We start from the raw sequence: 21,235 nt of genomic DNA on the forward strand, positions 1-21,235 counted from the left end.
AATGAAACTCCTTGCTCAAGTATGACCGAGAAGCCTCTTTTTACATCTAAGTTTGATTCTGATCATTGTTTATGAGGGTCCTGTGTGAGGCTATCTTGGCCATGTGTGGCCTTTCCTGGTGAGTAACCGCATCCATTCTAAACAGGGAAGGACATTTTCCTCAAAATGCTAAAGTTTAGGGATAACAGTGGCTCAGATTGAAGAGGCCGAGTGTGATATTTCTGTCACAATGACAGCCCTGTGTTTTGGGTTAGTCCCACAGGATGGGAGCCCTCTTTTTAGCCCTTATTCTAATTCTGTGATGGGAGATGCAGGGGTGGGTTAGGACGTGTACTGACTTTGTTCGGGACTTTTAGAACTTGGCAGGCAGCCTCTGGGAGAATCCCTTCTTTCTCTGCCACCTGGGCATTTCTCTTGCCTGGACAGCTGTCTCCACCACCACACTGGCCCAGGCCACTACCACTTCTTGCCTGGAGGATGCAGTGGTCTCTGCTTCCATCTGTGTACACAGCATCCACAGAGAGCTTTTGGAAATGCAAACCAGATCACTGCCATCAGCCCACAGCTCCTCTCTCCCTCTGAGAGGCAGCCTGTCGAGGCGGTTGAGGGCTTGAGTGCTGAAGTTGGTTCAGCTCTGTTCTAATTTTCACCAGCTGGGTGACATAGGGCAACTTAATTAACCTCTGTCCTCATCTGTGGAGATGATGATGCTATTAGAACCTGCATATGAGTGGTTATAAGGATTACATGTTTATTGGAGTATTTAGACCGGTGCTGAATGTTAGTTAGGTTTATTGTTAGGATTCTGCCTAAAATGCACGGCATCCTTACAAGCTTAGACTCCATCTCATGCTCTTGATGAAGACTATGGGGTACAGCAAGATCCAAGGCCAGGCAGCTTCTCTAGGCCAGTTACTCCTGCTTCCTTCTGAGTTTTCTACCCACGCTGGCTTCTCTAAAGCACCAGGCTCTCTTCTTCCCCAGGGCCTTTGCACAAGCTTGACATCTGCCAAGAATGTTTGCTTCCTTTCCTCTTTTCTTGGTCAACTCCTGCTCCTCCTTCGTATGCCAACGTAATTGCTTCTTCCTCAGGGAGGCCTCCCTGGATGACTGAGGTGAAAATAGGTCCACATCATTCTCTGTGGTATCCTTCCCCACCCCCATTCTTTTCTTTCATAGTGTCTGCCACAGTTGGTAATTCTGTATTCATTTGTACGTAGGGTTTCTTGATCTTCAAGCTCTCCTGTGCTTTAAGCTCCATGAAGCCAAGAATGGGCCTACAGCACCCAGCACAAGCCTGGCTTAGGGCCTGCACTACTCCCTAACTTGTGATGAATGAGTGCTCCTACCCTAGCTGGAATTGTGAGCTTCTTTCCTGGACCCTCTGTTGTTGTATGACATGGTGTTTATTTGCAGAGACCTTTCCAAATAACATTTCTAGGTCATAGGTCAGCCGTGAGGCCAGGAGATGGAGCTTAGTGGTTCTCAAACTGTAGCATGCATTAGAAACACCTGGAGGGCTTGTTAAAGCACAGATGGCTGAGCCCACCCCCACAGTTTCTGATTTTGTAAGCATGGTGTGGGGCTCTAGAAGTTGCATTCCTTTTTTTAAATTTTTTTATTTTTTTAAGTTTGTTTATTTATTTATTTTGAGAGAGAGGGAGAGGGAGACAGAGAAAATGTGAGGGGTGGAAGGGTAGAGAGAATCCCGAAGAGGCTCCACACTGTCAGCGCAGAGCCCAACCATGGGGTTAGAACTCATGAACCGTGAGATCATGAGCTGAGCCCAAATCAAGAGTCGGACACTGAACTGACCGAGCCACCCAGGTGGCCCTAGAATTTGCACATCTGACAGGTTTCCAGGTGATGCTGGGGCTGCTGGTCTGGCGGCCACGCTTTGAAAACCACTGCTAGGGGAACTCCAACAGTGCCCAGAGGCCTGCTAGGTCATGGAAGGTCACGGAGGGAATAAAGGGCTAGGAGAAAAATAAACAAGCTGGCTTGTTACGGGCGCTTCAGGTAAGTTTGTCCTACTTCCTGCCGTCCTCACTGAGCATAATTCTCTGTGCGGTTAACAACCTCAGAGTGGGAACACCTGCTCTTCCTACTTCTTTTATTGCTCGGGTGGTCAAATGCAGGGGCTATACGGGTTTGAGGTCTGGGATCCCTCAGGAAAAGAATGTTTTAAAGGAGCTTGTTGTAATCATGCTGTTAAGACCCCAAAGCTAGATCCCCAGGGGTTTGATTGAAGCTAGATTTAGCATAGTTATTGACGGCAGCTCCTTCTGCGGCGTGTTCTTGCAGAAACGCGCCTTGTGAAGGACACTTGAGTGGGCCCTCTCAGGTTCCTCTTCACTGACTGAGAGCGACAAGAAAGCTCTTAGTTTGCAGTGGTCCTAGAATAGGTAGGCACTTTCCAGAAGCGTGATCTCCTTCCTCATCATCACAGCCGCCATGCTGTGTTCATGGCTTTCAGGGGCTTTACATGGGCCCCAGCGGCAACTTCTTCCCCCGTGTCGGAGCGGGGGACTGGTGTTGCCGCAGCCAGGCCTTTGGCATCCAGGTTTGACATCCCTCCTGTGGATGTGCCTTCAGGTAACTAGCGTCTCGGTCTTTCCTGGCTTATAAGATGGGGATGATGCTACACAGGGCAGCTTAGGGTGTAGGGGTGAAAGCAAAGGAATCAAGTTGAAAAGACTTGCCACTTCTTCACTGCTGTGACCCCGAACAAGATTGAATGTTCTGTAGTCTCCACATCACCCTTCATCGTGTGAGGATTAGAATGGTACTTGCCTCTTGGGGTTCATGTGAGAGCTGGTGGGATCCAGGGCAATCCGTAGTTGAGATAATGGTGTTGTGCCGACGTTGAATGCTTGGTTTTGAGAAACGCATTGTGGTTGTGTAAGATGTTCACGTTAGGGACTCTGGACAGTGTACAGGGAATCTGTACCGTCTTGGCAACTTTTCGGGAAATCAGGAATTATTCCCAAAGGAAAAGTGTATTTTATCTTATTAACATTCATTTATGAGAGAGCGTGTGAACGGGGGAGGGGCAGAGAGCGAGGGAGACACAGAATCCGAAGCAGGCTCCAGGCTCCGAGCTGTCAGCACAGAGCCCCACGCGGGGCTCGAACCCACGAGCCGTGAGATCATGACCTGAGCTGAAGTTGGATGCTTAACCGAGTCACCCAGGTGCCCCAAGGAAAAGTATATTTTAAAAAGTGTGAAGCATCCAGCAAAGTGCTTGGGATTTAATAAGATCTCAGTAAACGGTAACTCAAAGGGTCATTTTAACCAAAGTGTGTTGTCTGACTGACTACTTTGCAAATGATATATTAGGGGGCACCTGGGTGGTGCAGTCAGTTAAGCATCTGACTTCGGCTCAGGTTCGGTTTGTGAGCTCGAGCCCCGCTTTGGGCAAGCCCCACTTCTCTGTCTCCACCCTCACTCACTTGCATATTCTCTCTCTCTCTCTCTCTCTCTCTCTCTTCCTTCCTCCCTCCCTCCCTCTCTCTCCCCCTCCCTCCCTCCCTCCAAAACAAAACAGAAAACACAAATGGTATATTAGTTTTCTACTGCTGCTATAATAAATTGCTAACGAGTAGCTTTAAATAACACAGATTTGTTAACTTAGGGTTCTGGAGGTCAGAAGTCCAAAATAGGTCTCATGGAGCTAAAATGAAGGTGTCAGCAGGACTGCATGTTTCCTGGAGGCTCTGGGGGAGACTGTTTTTTCCAGCTTCTAGAGGCAGCCTTGTATTCTATGCCCCATGGCTCCGTCTTCGAAGCTAGTAATCAAATCACTTTGACTTCTGCCTTCATCGTTATATCTGCTTCTGACTCTGACCCCCCTGCCTCCCTTTTTTAAGGATCTTGTGATTACATCTGGCCCATTTGGATAATCCAGGATAATCTCCTTTTAAAATCCTTAAATTAATCATATCAGCAAAGGCCCTTTTACCTTGCCAGGTAACATGTTCATAGGTCCTGGACAGAGATGTCTGTGGGGGAGCATTCTGCCCACCGCAAGTGGTACCTGTTCTTTGATTTTCTTGGGTGAAGTTTATGCGCAGGGGGCAGAGAAAGGAGCTTTGCTCTCCAGCTGTTTACCTTGGAGGTGTGAGCTCTGTGTGGGTGGGTGCCAAGGGTTCAGGCCACTGTTTAATGTCTGTAGATGTGTGTGATGCACAGCTGAGCGTAATGTTACTGAGTGTCCATACGGTCCGTATTCTTGACTTGTGGGCTTGATACTTTTGGGCACAGAAACCGGGATGCCAGGTATGTCTTAGCAGATCATGCTAATGTATGTTCTGTTGAATCTGAAAGCTGATAACCCCAAACCCCTTATAAGCACGGGTTGTGGGTCATAGATGAGACTGGATGCCACACTCCCTTAGTTCCTTGTTCAAGGCCCTTTTCCTCTTTACCTGCCCCTCTGTGCGTCCGGTCTGTCTAGCATGGAAGCCACTTAGCACCGTGTGTTTGGCTGTTGAGTACTTGAAATGCAACTCATCTGAATTGAGATATGCTGGAAATATAAAATACACATCGAATTTTGTGAGGTGAATGTGCTAACCACTATACTAGGGACACAAGAATACACATTGAATTTTGAAGACAGTGTGGAGAAAGGAATGTGAACGAGTTCATTAATGATTAATATCAATTACATGTTTTACAATACTTTGTCTACGTTGGGTTAAATAAAATACGTTATCAAAATTAATGTCACCTGTTCCTTGTTACTTTGTAATGTGGCTTGGAGAACATGTAGACTTGCATATGTGGCTCCTATTATATATATTTTTTGGACAGTGCTAGCCTAAATTCTGCTAATCTATGGTCTGTGTATGAAGGGTTCCCATTATTTCTGTCCGTGCCATGTAAAAGCCTTCCCCAGAACTTCTTTCTTTCTTCCCTTCCCCCCTCCTTCCACCCTTCTTTTTGTCTTTTCCTTCTCTTTCTCACTCCACACTCCTTTTCTGTTGGCTTGCAAGGAGCCTGCTAAATGAATCCGTGGAGTTGGGAGTGTTAAATCATTTGAATCATGACAAGGTTGCTCAGAGAGAAAGGTGGCTGGTGCTTTACGCTGGCTCGCGATGTCAGGAAGTTAATCACTATTTGAAGCTCACGATTCTTCCTCTTTCCTCCCTAGGAGATTCTGGGTTTTTTGTTTATCTGTTTTGTTTTAGTTGGGGGGTGGTAGCATTTTTTTTTTTTTTTTTCTTAAGAGCTCCCTCCTTCTCTCAACTGTGCCTTGAAAATAGCTGCTCTGGAGAAGGGCAGTGATCTCGTGCTCGCAAAAGGGCCGCAGAATCATCTGGGGAGCAAAAATGCAGATTCCTGAGCTCTGTGCTGCTGAGTTTTGCCCAAAATGAGGCTGGATTTACACCCAACAATTTGGTAAGCACATGTGTCTGACTGGTGTGGCCGTACAGCCCAGGCTAGCGTGGTGTGCCTCAGTTTCCACTCCTGTAAAGTGCCCACTGGTTTGCCAGAGCCGCTGGTGGGAAATACTGATGAGGAGGGGCACCAGGTGTCCCTGGGGATGGGGTTGGGGGGAGGGGTCGGCCAGTGTCCTGGGGACACAGGTGACCATCCCTGCTCCCTAGCACCCAGCACCTGAAGATGGCTTGTCAAACCTGAGACGTCATTCTTCATTAGCACTCAAGTAAGAGGTCAGTGAAAGGGCACACGGTCGAGAGGGGCCAGTCCTGAGGTGATGAGCGAGAGCTCTGTGGTTAGACAGTTGGGGTGCACGTCCTTGGCTCGGCCACCTGTCAGCTGTGCGACTTTGTGAGGTTGTTCTGACTCTGTGTCGCTGTTCCTGCTTCGGCACATGGTTGTAGCTCCCAAATGGGTCTGTCCTGGAAACTGCACGGGGGCCTTGGCGGGTAGGTGAGCATCCAGCAACACCAGCCACTGCTCTGCTGCCCCGCAGCCTTCACTGATGTTCTCCGATACTTGTCAGGAGCATCAGGCTTCCACCGGCCCGAAGGGTGCAGCTGACTTGGCCGTGTGAGCGAGCCCCACCTGCGAGCCCCGAGGTGGGTGTGGGCTGGGAGAGAACAGGGAGAACCGGGCAGCTGGAGCAGGTGAGGAGGCCCCGGGCAGAGAGCTGCCTGCAGTACTCACAGATGCGCAGTGCGTTGGCGGGTCTTCAGAGAGATGGAGGCCCTTGTGAAGCAGCCCGGTTAGCTCACGCCCCTTGGATTCTGACAAGCTCTCCCTCCTAGGGCCTGCATCAGAGGGGAAGCTTCTCTCTGCACCAGACGACTTGGTAAGGTAAGAGCCCGTGTGCCCCAGCAAGCCCAGTGTGGTGAGCCTGCTGGGCCCTGCTCTGGTGGCCGGGGCTGGGCCTGAGAGCCCCCGGAAGAAAGTGAAGTCATTTTCCAGCACTGTGCAGTAAAGGCTGTGGCCGAGAGGACACGTATTTCTGGCGCGAACCTGGTTACCTGGTAACTCCTATAACTTCTGAGCTCTGGCCTCTTGCCCTTCCTCTGCCCTCCAGAAGTTGAGACCTGGGTCAAGGATTCTACCACCTCCCACCCGCCATGCCCCGTGGGCCCCAGGACAGGACCTTGGAGGAGCAGAAAGAAACTAAGTAGCCCCCAGGGCCCTAGGTAGGCAGAGAGTGGGAGCCCTGGGCCTCCCTGTGCTCTGACTGCCCCTCTGAGTTTGCAAAACCTTGCAAAATGTATCTGAAAGAGTTTTATGTTTCTTCCCATTAAAGGGTATCCTCCTGGCTGGGACTGTCTTTAGTGAAGTTTGTAACATCTTATCCACTGGAATGTTCATTCCATATCTGTGAATATTTTTTCTCTCTGCACTTGGGGCTCTTTTTTGTTAGAATGGTTTCAATCACAGATTCATTTTTCAAAAAGTAACCAATAGTAGCAGTGTGTTTTCCATTCAGGAATGGCCTTGCTAGTGTTATGTGTAAATATGAGCAGCTATGAATATTTAGAGATTGACAAAGCTATAAAAATGAGGAGGCACATATTTGCCTTGAGGAAATGAGTCTCCTTGCAGCTCTCAATGTAATTTTTATGCATTCCCTGTGTGAGGACTCTGGCTCATGACCCAGGAGGTGGGGGTTGTCAGCCGAAAGGCCGGCCTGGTTTACGAGCTTAAAGAATGTGACCGGAAGGAGATGACAGATGTGAGCAAGGAGCACGACGGTTTTTTTGTTTTTTGTTTTTTGTTTTGTTTCCTTTTCCAGTTGTGTTTTGTTTTGAATTAAAATCCTCTTTAGTAAATGCCATTAATTGAGCTGCTCACCATGTACTGGGAATTTCAGATATAGTCCCTCACTTAATCCTTAGACTGACTCTTTGAGGTTGATTATTTATCACATTTTAGGGATAAAGATACTGTAGCTTAGTGGTTGAATAATTTCCCCCGAGGTCCCACAGCCAGGATCTGAATAGAGTTGGGATTTGAACACAGGTGATTTTAATCCTTGTAACCATGTTGTTTCTATGCTACATGTCTCGTCATCCCCCCTGCCTTTAAATGTTTATTTTTGAGAGAGAGCCTAAGCAGGGAAAAGGGCAGAGGGGCGCAGACAGAGGGTCTGAAGCAGGCTGTGTGCTGATAGCAGAGAGCCCAATGAGTGGCTCCAACTCACAAACCGTGAGATCATGACTTGAGCCAAAGTCGAATGCCTAACTGACTGAGCACCCAGGCGCCCCTCCTGTCCTCTGAAGGAGGCTTACTAATAATAGGAGAAAGAGGGGTAGAGTAACATTTGTTGAATGTCTACTGGGTGCTAGATGCTTGGCTACGTGCTTTACCATTGTCTCGAACCCTCCACGCTCCTGGGGGTAGGTACTATTATTACCTGGGTTTCACAGAAGGTGAAAGGGAGGTGTAGAGGTATTAAGTGCCTTGCCAAGCAAGTGGTGGAGCTGGAATTCATGAGGCAGAGGCAGCCCAGAGTCTGGGCTCCGTCCTGCAGCATGGAGCCTCCATGGGCTTATGGTGAATAAACTGTGTATTGAAGGGGTCTTAGTGGTCTGAGAATCCAGTCAGACTAGTGGGCTTACAAGCATGGATTGGGGCTCTTTTCAGTGGATTATCAAATATTTGAGAAACATCGGTTTTGTGTAAGATTCTGAGTCTAACATGCTCCTCAGAGATCTGGAAAAGTATGACCTGCCCTGTTCTTGAGGAGCTGACATTCTGGTTTTGAATGTTACCACACACAGGAGGGAACAGCACTTCAGGTTTGGGAAAGTTTCCCAGAGTAGATGTTTGTGATGTGGGAGGGGTAAGTTGGATGTGTTGAGGGCAGGGAAGACATGGTGACAGGGAGAAGAGAGACTAGTGCCTTGTCTGCCCTTATTGAGGAGGGCGGACAAGGCCAGGGTTTGATCTTAGAAATGGTGGCCTAAGCCACCTTGTGAGACTGTGTGTGTGTGTGTGTGTGTGTGTGGGTGGGTGTGTGGGTGTGTGGGTGTTCCTGAGGTGCATCTGGCAGGTTATCAGGAATGGATTGGGAGGGAGGGGGATGAGGCTGGAGAAGGTCCACCAGGTCACGAAGCCATTGTTGTGAGCCACTGAGCAGGAAGGGTTAATGCTGGAACTTTCATTAGGTCTTGTAATTCCATGGGCAAAGGTGAGTAATGCCCTGAAGACAGACAGGCAAGGGTGGGCCTTACTGATATGACTGAGGCGAGAGAGGAACATTTATCCAGGATCAGAGGATTTTCATAGGCTCTAAGAGAGGAATGTGTTAGTTTATCTCCCTTTCACTCCACAGGAAAGAATTGATTTGCATTTTTATTAGAAAACTCTCCACCTGGATTTCTTTTCCTAGCTCTACAGAGTTCCCATTCATTACTTTCTCATCGTGGTGAGAGAGGCCCAGGTGTGATCTGGAGTCTGGGACTGATAAGGGCAATTACCTGAAGGCGTTGGCATTGAAGGTGGCACGTGGACTTGGGTCCACCACTTTATAACCCATGTTGGCAGCCATGGAGACTGACTTGTCTTGGGCATATTGTGCAGATAGGAGGGAGCATGGGAGAGGAAAGCAATGAAGAACTGACCAAGGGAAGAGCTGCTTTGCTCAGTGCACTTGGAGGTTGTAATCCTCAAAGGTCAGGTCAGTTACCTTGATGTTTAACATTCTGTGTGCTGTACCCCAGGCTTTCTAATCTAATTGTAACCAACGGTATGTTCCTAGGATCTTGGCCTAGATGGGAGCTGTACCCAGAGTTTCTCAAGTTTTTAATTCCTGGAAATCTTTGAAGTAACTCCTTCCAGGTCAGGTGTCACCACAGGAACAGAGGCTCTCTTTTCTAACCTTCTGTCAGACTTTGATTGTCACCAAAGGCTTGTCTCATTGCTAATTATCCAACTTTTAGTGAAGCAGTTGGGTGAGAGTGATTTGAGAAGTGGTGTCCTTGCATTGATTTCTTTAATCATTGGAAACAAGAGACCAAATTTGGGGATTTTGTCTTGCCAAGGAGGAATAGGGGAGATTAACTTCTTGAGAGAGTGTTTCAGTGAGGGTATGCCTCAGGGACACCCTTGTGCATGCGGCTGTGGTTGCTGCTGAGTCTTTCCTGACCTACAGTTGGTTAGCATGGTTATTCTCAAATGGAAGGGCTTATGATGATTGTTTCTTCTCATTTCTCTTCTCCGAGGCCTGCCCTTTATTTCTAAGTCTACAAATGACCTAACTTGTCACGGAATGTTATTCCTTAAAGGATGAGCTCCAAAGACCCATAGGTATGGCCACAGTTGGTCTGATGGTACCCTTGATGAGTTCTATGGCGAACAGACTCAGTCCTCCTGCACACTGTTGGTAGGATATTAAATGAGAGCATGCCTTCTTAGAATATCTCTGCACCAGCACCACCCAGTAGTACTTTCTGCCATGACGGAGATGTTGTGTAGCTGAACTGTTCAATACGATAGCCACTAGCCACATGGGGACATTGGACCTTTGAAATGTGGCTGGTGTGTCTGAGGAACTGCATTTTTAATTTTATTTTGTTGTGATTGAATTGAGCCACATGTAGTAAGTGGCTACCATACTGGACAGGACTGCTTGAGGCCATGACCAGAGATGACCGATCCCTGTGTTAGGACTTGGATATAGGTCTCAGTTGGGCAGGCTTGTCTGTGCAGGGAGGGTTAAGACACTGCAGTCTAGTGGACATTAGTCTAATAGCACAGAACCGTGACATTGTATTTAAATGTTGAGATGCAAACAAGACTTAGGTCAGTTGGAGCTAGAGTAGGCAGGGAAGTTTCTTAGAGGAAAATGGCATGTCTGTAGTTTTCAGGTCTTCTGGAATAATGTCTAGGCAGCCATAAGTGTTCTATTTACTCATGCTCTGGGGAAGTAGTGTGGAATGGAAGACTCCAGGCTTGGGAGCTTGACAGATCTGTGTGAAGATGGTGGTCACTTAAGCAAGCTAGGTAGCTTTCTGAGCCTCAGTTTCTTCATCTGCAAACTGTGTGTAATTGCACCTCAAAGAGCTGTGGTTATGTTAACTTATACAAGGTACCTGGTGTCTTGGTACGTAGCAGGTTCTCAGTTAATGTAGGCATTATCCTAGAAAATAGGATTAGCATGTATGTGCATACTGAAGCTGCATGTTGAGCCTGAGTTTATGCTCCTTTTTATCCTCTGTAGAAGGCGACCTGTCTATTCAATACCTATTGAGCTAGGAGTCCTGAGACTGTTGTAGAGAGTCTAGAAAACACAAGGGTGGGAAGAGACAAGTAATACACAGAGGGACCCTTGGAAAATTGAGAATTGTAGTGTGATAAATCAATTCATCTCTGGAGTCAGTGGCAAGGGCACAGGTTTACTGGTGCATATTGCAGTCTTCAGAACTCTGGCCTTTATTCTCCTCCCCTTCTGGAGGAGTAGTCAGTGGAGTTTACAGCTTAAACACTCTGGGTTTCTGGGCATTTATTTGCATGGCACCTTAAACACATCCTGGAGACAATTCCATTATCATTTCCTTATCTGCATTCTGTGTTTACTTGAACATGAGGTTGATTTAGTATCTTACAAGAACTGAACGCTGTCTTCCAGACATCATTAATCTAACCTTTCTTATCCAGCATAAGTGTGAAATTAATCAAAAAGGAAAGGGAAACTAATAATATGCTGGTATTCACAATTCATCAGGAGACCTCACAACAAGTATGAAATTAACTTCTCCAAATTAATACACATATCAACAAATTAAAGGTAGGGAAAAGGATTATTTATTATTTAGGAAATGCTCCTTAATGCTTCCTGCTTTGATAATTAGTTAGATGATGGGTGGTGTCTGGTGATAACTGTTGAGTATTGTGAGGTTACCTTAGGACCACAGAATGCATTAAATCGCCTCCCCAGCCCCCATATTTCACTTAAATAAATGAGATACAGCCGGATGGCTAACATGTGCTTGTTTGATGTCAATTGGAAAAGGTGCGCCCAAACACTTGGAGTTTTGATTTCTATTTACAATAAACTAAATTTGATCCTGGGTTCTGTGTTTCCTTGTTATGACATGTGGTATGATCACTTTCAAAGGATACATTATTGTGAACACATTATGGGAAAGAATGGAGTGTTATAATTATAACTCTCTATTACAGCTTTCGCTGAGGTTGATAAAGGACAAGCTTTTGTTACTGAATTGTTCCTGTAATTACAGCAGAAATAACAGGCAGCAGTCACCTTCCATTAGGGGTGGGCAAGAAGGATCCTTACTATTTAAGTGATCACATAAGGTGCTGAATGAATCATCATCAGCCTCATCATGAAGAATTAAAAATAAACGGAACAGCTGACATCATCCTATAGCAGGTTTTATGGATCCGAGAAATGCCAGATAGTTGAAGGAAAAGAGCTGTATGTTCTGATGCCCCAGCCCATGTGTTAATAGCCTATTGGAAGTGGTTCTTCAATTTGAGCCAGCATCTGAATCTCCTGGGCCCCAGCCTAGTGTCTTCTAATTCGGTAGGGATGTGGTGAGGTCTGAGATTTTGCATTGCCAGCTTCACAGATGATGTTGATATTGTTGATTTGAGACTGCATGTTGAGAACCTTTGGGCCAAAGGACAGAAACAGGTGTAATTTGGGGAAGGTTCAAGCAACTGAATTCCAAGATTAATTCCTTGGTGCCTGTTAAAATAATCTTGATGAAAATACTAATCACTCTTGGGGATGGTGTGCAAGCTTTGTCAAGGGATTCTGCTCTTCCTGACGTTGTGAGTGAACCATAAAAAACGGGTAAACCTAGATAAATGGTGTCCCTGGCTCTCCCGGCCCACTGTCCTCATGTCTTGGTAAAATCTTGGATAAATGTGGTTTTTTTTAACATTTTATTAAAAAAATTTTTTAATGTTTATTTCTGAGAGAGAGAAACAGAATCCGAAGCAGGCTCTGCACTGTCAGCTTGGAGCTGGACACAGGGCTCAAACTCACAAACCATGAGATCATGACCTGAGCAGAAGTTGGATGCTTAACCAGCTAAGCCACCCGCGTGCCCCTGAATCTTGGATAAACTTTGATGGATACAAATATCTCTAGAATTCAAGTTACCTATGAATTCTCAAGTTGCAAGGTTTGAATTTTTTTTACTTGTCCATCAAACACATTTTACCTGGGGACCATCTGGAGGAGAACAGTCATTTTAACTAAGGGTATTGCAAGTCCCCGGCCACTGAATCATTGTTATTGTCACACCTGCTGTGCAAAATAGCTGTTAGCAAAATGAAAATCTGATGTAACCAGCATTACGAGAGGCTGTGGTTCCAGGCTTCTGACTGGTTCTAGAGCTGCCTTTTTTTATCCTATGAATGATCGTTCAGCAGTAGCAGAATCCCTAATATTTGTGGAGGGTTCCCTGTCTGTCTGAGGTGGTAGCTGTGGTTCTGGCTGTGTTGTGTTAGCTCAGATGAATCCCACTGCCGTTCTGTGAATGAGACACCATGATCACCTCTGTTCAGACACAAGAAGATGGAGACTGAGAGAGCCACTTGGTGGTCTTCACACAGCTTGTGAGCATTGGACTTCTCTCTTTGAGTCCAGGCAGCATGAGCAATGTGGGGCAGATTTAGACTGGACTGTATTTGGGGGGAAAGTTTCAATGGCATTGCGATGAGAGGCCTCCCTGAAATGGAAAGGTGCTAGAAAGTTTTGAAGTATGTTGCAACCAAAAGTATTTAAGGTTAAGGTTGTGTAAGTTCTGATGTCAAGGATCGCTTTAGATCTTTGTAACTGTGCAAAATTTCACTGTGTGGTGAATTTAGCTGCCCTGCCCCACATAAGATGAAAGCCATTTGAAGCCAGCATTGCCATTGTGGTTTTGTTTTGTTTTGTTTTTTTGCTATGTGACTATCTGATATTATCTGATATTTGATCAGGAAGATTGAATGATAAAAGCTTATAAACATGTTTATGATTCTCTCGTGGGTACCAGTAGGTACATCTTATCATTTGAAATGATTTCTGTAGGCATGAAGATACTTTGGACAGAGCCATACACTCCCTTCAACTATTTTCTCACATGAATACATGTATGGAACAGCGTTGGTGCTGTCCGTGAGCCACCTTGGCTTATTAACCTCCAGAAAAGGAGACAGGGAAAGACTGTTTTGAGCTATGTCCATGGTTGTTTGGCATCATGATTCTGAGACATGGAGAGACATGGTTCATAGGGAATAAGACGGTGAAAAACTTGAGTGTAAACTTGAGAAGGGGATCAACCCAGAAGATTCTGGTGCAGAAGGACATGAGGGGTGAGGAGGTGTGAGACCCCTAGGTCTGGAATTGGCCACCATCGTCATGTGTTACTGGATCCAAAGGAGATTCTGTGGCGGTGATTCTCAAACATGCAAGGGAAGGGGGTGGGAGGCAAGAAACTCCAGGGCAGATTCCTTATAGAATACCACCCTAGAGTGCAGAGCTGGTCAAGTAGGGTATTTTGCTACCCATTTGTAATCTCTTTTATCCAAAATAACAAATCATGGGGTTAAATGTTGGTTGAAAATGGGATTCCAGCTTTTCCTGGCTACTTTTTCACTTTGTCTCCTGTGATCAGCACCTTTTTCTTTTTAGATTGAATTGAATTCCCATGATGCTTTACAAATGCTCTCCTAATTTAGGTGTAATTAAGAAAGGGAGGAAAATCAAAGCATGAGCCCAAGAAGAGAGTGAGGGAGCCTATTAATGCCCAGAAAACAAACGTGTGGGTGAAATCTTGATGAAGCTGTAAAGTGCTGCTGTTCTGAAAATGTGGAAGGAGAGGGGTGCCTGGGTGGCTCAATGGGTTAAGCATCAGACGCTTGGTTTCAGGTCATGATCTCATGGTTTGCGAGTTTGAACCCTGCATCAGGCTCTGTGCTGACAGTGAAGAGCCTGCTTGGGATTCTCTCTCCTTTTCTGCCTCCCCACTGCCCATTCTGTCTCTCTTTCTCAAAGTAAATGAATAAACTGAAAAACAAAATGAGGAAGGAGAAAGGACTTCCTTCCATGTTTACTTGATCTAGAGACCTAGCTAGAAGTGACTATAAGTTCTCATTAATGTTTTACTTATTTAGCTCCTCAGCAAATGATAATTTAAGATGAGTTGAACATGAAAGTTTGCTGAGGATAGGAATGAATGGCCCTTTGGTTTCATAGTGACCATGAATTTTGCTAATGATAGAGCCAAGGGTAATGCACTCGTTTTCATAGGACTTGGGGAATAGCTTGTCTGATGCTTAAGGGGAAATCAAGGTTGAGTTTTTAGTTAATGTATTATCAAAGAAAAATTCAGATTTGAGAGCATTGAACTTTTTGTGGGGGGAGGAGGCACATCATGCACATTTAAAAAATCATACAGTCTTAACTGCTCAATCCCAGCCCTCACTCGGAAAATTGCCCTGTAATGCACCAGTTGAGATGTTGATGAAAACAGACAGAAAAGAGCAAAAACACAGAAAGTAGGCCTTTATCATTTAGGTCTAAGGCACATGGATATTAATTTTGCTAGCTTATGCCACTACACATGATTGAAGGGGTTTTGATATTGACCAAAATGCTCAGGGTTGTTTTCTTAAAATACATCTTGATGACTGGACTTGGTGGAATTAGCAGCTTCTTTGGTTTCACAGTATTGCATCCTTATAAACTGTTCTTTCACCTCAGAGCTGTGTCCAAATGGAGACTGATATAAAAAGGGGGCCACACGATCACTGACATTGACGGAGTGCTTTCTAACCTTCCATCCTTCTTTTTTTTTTTAAATGAAGTCCACCTAAAAAAATTTTTTTAATGTTTATTTGAGAGAGTGCATGCAAGTGGGGGAGGGGCAGAGAGAGAGAAGACAGAGGATCTGAAGCAGGCTCTCTGCTTTCAGCACAGAGATGTGGGGCTCGAACTCCTAACCATGAGATTATGACTTGAGCCGAAGTCGGCTGCTTAACCGACTGAGCCACCCAGGTGCCCCTGACCTTCTGTCCTTCTTCAGTAAACATTTCTGAGGTAGGACTGATGGCTGGAGTTGGTGGTTTGGAATGACCACTGGTCGAGCCTCTTCCAAGTGCCCTGGCACACAGCTGTCTGGTATTGCTCAGAGATCATTGACACACAGGTGGTAATGCTGCGAGGGGTAATTAGTTGTATGCTGTAGACCATATAACAATTTTGGTGTAAAAGATTTTGATTTAAAAAATAACCAAACTCAGGGGCACCTGGGTGGCTCACTTGGTTAAGCATCTGACTCTGCGTTTCGGCTCAGGTCATGGTCTCACTGTTCGTGAGTTCAAGCCCTTGCATTGGGTTCTGCATTGTCAGTGCGGAGCCTGCTTGGGATTCTCTCTCTCACCCTGTCTCTGGCCCTCCCCTGATTGTACTCTCTCTCTCTCTCAAAATAAATAAATAAACTTAAAAAAAAAATAGCCTAATTCACACATTTTGTAGCAGAAAATGATGCATCATGTTCTTCCATGAGGTTCTTCAGTGGTGAAGCAGTTGGTTAGTCTTAGAATACTTCTGGGCAGTCCGCTTGAAGATGGGTCTGTGCAGCATGGTTTTTATTTTTTCCTCCCTCCTCCATTCCCCCTGTCTCCTTCCCTCCCTCACTGTTGAACTATTTCAGTTTTCTAATTCTCTGCTGACAAATTCCAGGAATATCGGAAACATGCAGTAGATATCTGTTAAAGGACATGTACCCCCCCTTTTATTTTATAAAGGAATATTATAGAGGGAAAATACTAGCTTCATCAGAAGCACATAGATCTATTTCTAAAATGCTTTTCACTCTTTTTTTTTTCTTCTTCTTGAAGGTGAAGTGGCTACAAGTAATCTGTTCCATTTGAATGAACAGGCATGTAATTCAATTGGGTTTATCTTCTATTGCAAACTCTTTAGTTTTTGGTAATAGAGCTATCTGTTTTTAAAAATGTGTGCATACATATATTTGGAACTGTGTGTGTATATTAATGCAGTCTAGTCCGGAAAGCATTAGAATTGGTAAAAGCTTGGGTTTAATGCCTCCTGAGATTTGGAGAAGCCCCATCATTGCCAAACATAGTCTTGCTCCTACTGAGCTAATAATGGATGATTTGGGGTCTTAACACGTGCGATCATACAATTTTTTTTTTTTTTTTTTTTTTTTTTAGGTGAATGCCTTTGGGTGTTGAAGTGATCGGGCTTCCCAGCTGGCTATTTTTAGGCTATCTCTTTTTGGGAGACTGTGTTGAAAGGCAACTGGGTTCCAAAATGGGAGAAATAAAGTCCATAGAAGGTCTTTGTCAACCTGTTGGCAATAGATCAAGTAGTTAAAGAGGAGAAACTTAACAGTGTCTTTGTCTTTGTGATTTCAGGAGTGATTACTGTTCTGAAGTGAGCATTGGAGGAGGATCCATTAGGCCATGTAAGTACTGAAGTAAGCAGATATTCATGTGGCCGATTACAGACCCAGGATATTTGCCGTTGGGAGGGAGAAGTGCAAATAGTTGAGTCAGATGTTAGCATTTGGAACTGTGAGAATATAGACACCTAGTCCCAAAGGGCTGAGAGGTGGCTTTGCTAGTGCCGCTCCAATCCTGAGGGGACATCTCTCGCTATCTGGTTAAGGTCTGGTGGAGCTTAATCTTTTGGGATAATTGGGTAAGGATATTTTAGCTGGTTAGAATTAGTCACGTGACTAGAGCAGAAGTCCATTGATTATTTTATTCAGTCATTATCAAACACAACTTGATTTAGCTTGATCATGGCCGGTTACCCTGACATGGAATGGCTGGCTCCTTCAGAGCCACTCATCCCAAACCTGACACAGAGGGTCATGGTGGGAATAGAAGTCAAACCGATGAATTGGACAGAATGATTCCTAAAGACTGCACAGTCTCCGAACTGTCTATATCAAGGAGCCATTGCTCAAGAAGTACATGTACTAAGTCCTCAGTTACGAACATATTTTATGGGGGAGGAAATGTGCTAAGTACTTTATTATTTGAACTGTCTGAATAGCCTGTAGCAATTAAAATCAGTGTCCAGGCCACCCTTGAGGGTTACCTTGATGAATGAGATGTTCGACTTGGGAGCAGAGTATTTGGATTTCACAGTCTGATAGGATTTGGGTGTCAAGGTTATGGGGCTAACAAAATGAAACATTAAACATACTTAATTCCTGTTTCTTTGATGTATGTGGGTCTTTGAACACACTTTGTCTCTAACAACATCACAGGGGAAAAAAATACCACAGTGGGGGGAAAAAACACCCCAGCAACTCACAAGCAGACGAATGTCTGATAGGAATAAAAGCCTTAATGTTAGAGCTAGAAAATCATATGACCATGTGACTTTTATCAGAGGCTTCTCTCTAGCTGTGACCTTCAGAGTTTGTCCTGCTGGGAGGAACCAGAGAAACAAGAAGTGTCTCTTTTGGAACCTCAAAGGGATTCTGAATTTCTGAAGATGTGGAATTTTGTCTAAGATGAAATAGGCACATTTAATCCATCTCCCCCACTCCACCATGTACACACATGACTTAATTGTAATGGGACTTCATTTCAGGGGCTGGACAACTGAACAGTGTATCTTCAGGAGTCTGTTTGGAAGTAAGTTTACTGCTGACAGAGCAGTTCGTTTACTGCCCTCTGAGACTTGGCAGGCATGGCAGCTGGGGGTAGTGGCTGACGTCCTGGAGACCTGGAGCTGGGTCTGAGGTCCCTGATCCCCAGCTGCTGGGGCTTATGCTGTGGGAAGGATGAAGATCTTTCTGCCTATCCTGTGCTGTGATCCCCTCCTCCCACCACCCTGTGTCTGTGTCTGCCCTTACCTCCTGCTCTCAGCTGTGCACTCTGTGGGGTTGACAGCCTTCATGGAGCAGACAGACGTGTTGGCATTGTGTGGCACCCCTGGGCTTTGTCTATCTGCCCAAATATGTTGTCACCTTCCCTTTTGAGCCTGCCATATCTAGCTGCCTTTGAAGGAGGCCTTTTGGCTCCTTTGGGAATAACTACTGAAAGAGCAGCTGTCTGTCAGCCTCCTCCAGAGCCGTTGAATTGGGCTATTGTCAACCTGTTGTTGGAAGGGTTCCCAACACAGCAGAGTTGGCTGGCATTGACATTTGTAACTGGGAAGCCATATCACAGATGAGTTTGCATTTCTTTTTTTTTTCTTAAAATTTATTTATTCATTTATTTAGGGAGAGAGAGAGCATGCATAATCAGGGGAGGGACAGAGAGACAGGGTGAGAGAGAGAGAATCCCAAGAGGCTCTGCAGTGTAAGTGCCAAGCCCGATGTGGGCTCAAACTCACGAACTGTGAAATCATGGCCTGAGCGGAAACCAAGAGACTGACGCTTAACCGACTGAGCCACCCATGTGCCTGAGTTTGCATTTCTTATAATCCTTTTAAGTAGCCTTCAGAATAGGAAGCAGGTGGCTTTCACACACTTAGGCACCTCCTGAGAGTGTGGATGTTGTTGGGTCTTCCTGAAGGCAGAGAAACATCACCATTCTTCCCGCACCATCTCCATTCTCAGGAAGTAGTTGCCCTGGCTTTATCTTTATGTTGATGCGTAACCATATGAATCAGTTTAGGTCAGGCTCTTAAGAACAAATAACTGTTTAACTCTGATTACCACAGAGCCTGTGAAAAGAGAGGAAAATAGATGTCAGATAAGGCTTTTCAGAGGTACCTGGGTCGCACAGTCGGTTAATCATCTGACTTCAGCTCAGGTTATGTTCTGATGGTTGGTGAGTTCGAGTCCCACATCGGGCTCACTGCTGTCAGTGCAGAGCCCGCCTGGGATCCTGTGTCTGTCCCACCCCCTCCCCCCACCCCGCCCCCCCGCCCCCCCGCCCCATTTCTGTCCCTGCCCTGCTCGCATGTTCTGTTTCTCTCTCAAAAATAAGAAAACATTAAACAACAACAACAAACAAACTTAAAGGCTCTTCAGATGGGCCTTGTAGATCCCATACCTGGTTTTTTTAATGCCCCAGTTTTTCAAAGAACCACCTTCTAACTTTGATTTCTTAAGACCTGACCTAAAGAGAAAGATGCAGTGTTTGTGGTAAAAATAAAAACCAGAGCCACACCAGGAGATCTTGTGAACACATACAGCCAAAGAAAGTGAAGAAGGTGTGAAGTGGAATCAGAATGCCTTTTACTTACTGTGGGTCTAGTAGACTGTAAATTCCTTGAGGGCTAGGATTGGCCTTAACTGTTCTTCTCAGCACTAGTGGCTGGCACAGCTCCTGGCCCATGGCAGCACAGCGAGCTGAAAGAATGAGTCTGAAGCGGGAAAGGTTTTTGGTAGAAAAAGGTGTGTGTTTTATTATTCCGGTAGTATAGACATTGAAATATGTTCATCATCAAATGAAGATTATGGGATTTCAAGTTAATGATGTTTTCCTGTTGGCGTCAAAGATGAGTAATCTTGGAAGAAGTGGGGGCTTAGATGGCAGGCCTGAGATGTGATTGAAATGAAACCCCTTCTCTGCCTGTGCTCAGATTTCTTTCTGTGGTTCTCAGGACATTAGTCATGTCTTAGGAAATGTCAGTGCCTGACCTTGGCTGTGTGCTATGCAGCCAAGTCCAGTGTGTAGGTGGCTAGACTGCCTGCAGTGGGGTAGGAAGAGACTCTTGAGCCAGCTTGATAGTGGCCACAGGCTTTGGGAAGACTGGTACCTGAGGAATATCTGTCACCATCCTGGCCCTTTGCCTGTGGTGCACATTGGCATCTCATTCCTCTCTCTCAGAGCCCAGCGAGTGCCCCAGAGACGGTAGGACTGCATGCCGGGTAGCCGCCGCCCAGTACTGATGGACGGGCATGGTGGATGAAACCCTGCTTCTCTCCCTGCCCGAGGGAAGGGACGGATGTGGCTGCGGGGGTAGAGGACATGTCATCGCCAGGGCACATGTGTAAGGGTAGAGCAGTTGTCTTCATGAGACATGCCTGGCTTTGACTGGACCTAATCACAATTCTTGGTCCCTGGCAAGAGCTTTCAAAACAATGTCATGTATCTTTCTCTGATTTTACCTGAAAAAAATAAAATGTTTAAATATTTCAAGTATCCAGAGAAGTGCGGAGACTTAACTAAAACACTCAGGTACCCCTCCACCCCTTCCTCACCGTATCTGGTGGATCCCTTTCTGATCTCCTGATGACACATGTCTTCTTAACTGTGAAAGGTGCTTCTGTTAAAATTACCATACTTCTGTCCTTGGACATTAAAAAAAAAAATTTTTTTTTTTAACGTTTACTTATTTTTGAGGGGGTGAGAGCGTGAGCAAAAGAGGGACAGAAAGAGAGACACAGAATCCGAAGCAGGCTCCAGGCTCTGAGCTGTCACCACAGAGTTTGATGCAGAGCTCGAACTCATCAGCAGTGAGATCATGACCCGAGCTAAAGTCGGACGCTTAACCAACTGAGCCACCCGGGTGCCCCAAGTCCCTGGACATTTTTAAAAATGGGGTCTGCCTGGAACCTAGACCTGTAGCACCCCCCAGCATACCCACACTCTGAGGATGGTTGGTGCTACCTGGATCTACCCTTACCTGTGGTTTCCTTTGTTCATTCTTTCCTTATGTCCTTGCTATCAATTTGCTTTTCTCTCCGTTCAGTTTCAAGAAGATGTGTATGTGTTTAAATCCCTCTCCAGCTAGTTCAGGGCTTCCTTGGTTTTTTTTTTTTTTTTTTTTTTTTTTTTTTTTTTTTTTTAAGTTTGTTTTTTGAGAGAGACAGTGTGAGTAGGGGAGGGGTGGAAAGAGAGAGGGAGG

The 21,235-nt window shown here is 45.5% G+C and overlaps 1 protein-coding gene across 2 annotated transcripts in view; it reads left to right on the top strand.

Moving 5' to 3' along the window:
• MGAT5 (alpha-1,6-mannosylglycoprotein 6-beta-N-acetylglucosaminyltransferase) overlaps positions 1–21,235 on the top strand; it is a 338,284-nt gene that overhangs the window by 30,490 nt on the left and 286,559 nt on the right. For both annotated transcript variants that reach the window (XM_042948514.1, XM_042948515.1), the window contains exon 2: positions 16,831–16,880. The gene's annotated coding sequence lies outside the window, so the exon portion shown is untranslated. The remainder of the gene's footprint in view (positions 1–16,830; positions 16,881–21,235) is intronic.

Source organism: Panthera leo, chromosome C1 (assembly GCF_018350215.1).
Source record: "Panthera leo isolate Ple1 chromosome C1, P.leo_Ple1_pat1.1, whole genome shotgun sequence".
In the NCBI taxonomy this organism is placed as follows: domain Eukaryota; kingdom Metazoa; phylum Chordata; class Mammalia; order Carnivora; family Felidae; genus Panthera; species Panthera leo.